This window comes from Nematolebias whitei, chromosome 3, assembly GCF_014905685.2.
Source record: "Nematolebias whitei isolate Nwh7 chromosome 3, NemWhi1, whole genome shotgun sequence".
Taxonomy (NCBI): domain Eukaryota; kingdom Metazoa; phylum Chordata; class Actinopteri; order Cyprinodontiformes; family Rivulidae; genus Nematolebias; species Nematolebias whitei.
Window position 1 is genome coordinate 18,753,042 of NC_056500.1, and position 1,806 is coordinate 18,754,847.

Sequence of the window (1,806 nt, forward strand, 5' to 3'; positions counted from 1 at the left end):
ATATATATATATATATATATATATATATATATATATATATATATATATATATATATATGCTGAGACCCGAGCTTTGGTTTGCGATGCATTTTTCATATCTCCTAGATATTTGTGATTAGATGGACCTGATTTGTGTATAAGTAAAGCTTCCTCTTTGAACAGGAAGTTGTATTTTGTTAATGGTTATGACATACTTAAAAAAAAAAGTCCTCAAATGGGGACAATGGGCTTATTTTACAGCATAACACAACAACATTAACATGACTTAACAAAGTATAAAACACTATTGAACATAGTAAAGTATAAGGTACAGCAAAGACAAAATGTAATGTCCCCATAGGTGGACTCAGGGTCTCAGGAGGTTAAATATACAGTAGTCCCTCACTATATCGATACATTTATCGTAGACTCGCTCTATTGCGGTTTTTCAAAATAAGATTGGACATGACACACAATTGGTTGTTTGATGAATAAGCCGCACGATCGGCATGGAATTTTAATTTAAATAAAGTATTTTAAATTATTTAGCACCTCCTGCACCTTTATGCAGCCCATACTGCAGGATAAGCTTCCTGCTGCAGCTGATCAGCTGTTCTCCATGCAGAGTGAAGTGGGCGTGGCCAAAGATCAGACAGGCAGGGAGCTGAAATCACGACATTCTGAGCTTTTAGAGAGTTTAGAATTTCAAAACCTGCTTTTGCTAACGCTTTCGGCCATGTCCATGCACATATACTGCTTTTAAGTTTGTTTTTTTTCTCTTAGGCACTATTGCTGTACACTTTTGTGTGGGAATATTATATTTTTACAGCAGCCTCTTTGTAAAAGACATAAGCCTTTTGTCAATTGCCCTATCTCCCCATGACTCACTTCACCCTACTCTCCTCAGGTCTGAATGGTGATGTGGGTGAGTTGTCTTGTGCCCGTTTTCCAAAAATGCCATGGCCGTGTCATGGCCAATTTTCCTCTGCTGGATTAATATATAATTGAGTTCATTTGGTTTTGCTTCATCTGAATTCTGTCGTCAGGCAACAAGAACAGAAATGTGGGTTTCATTCTTGGGAAGGAGGCGCTCTCATGATTGATGTTGCTCTCTGGCCAATTCTTTGTTTTTAGTTTGGTTTTGGCTGCTCACTCCTTCGAGGGTCAGAGCAAACTCGTGTAACAATTTGGCAATTATTCAACGCTGGATGCCCTTCCTGCTGCAACCTCTAGGGCACCCTGGGGAGCAGATAGGGAAGGTTTAAGGGCCTTGCTCAAGGGCCCAGAGTGGGGCAAATGAGGGTGTGTCACCTTTCTCACCCAAATTTGTGAATTTACGGTCAGGGGAATTTAAACTGGCATCCTTCCAATCACAGGCTCGCCTTGTCTAACCTCTGTTTATGCCAAGATATCATACTGCTTTGAGCAAATGTAGCAACACGTGTTAGCTGCTGAAATATTGCAAATGAAAGCCAGAACCAGAAACAGTCAATACTTTAACATTCACATTCTGCACATTGTTTACTGCTACCATATGGAAAGTAAATAATTTTAATATCAATGATATGCTAAATAATTATGCTAATGACCCTTTGAGCAAAATAATGATTGCTTTTCTGGCTCATTTGAATAATGAAATTATTCATTTAAGTGAGACAGTAAGCATTGGATTTGTTTATGTTAGATTGTGTGATTATATTAGTGTGTTGCAGTTGCAATGCATGATCAATGGCGTGTACCTTCCTCATTATCTGTATGAAAACAAAGATGTATATGAACTGTTCACATATACTGATTAGTATGTTTATATATATATATATATATATA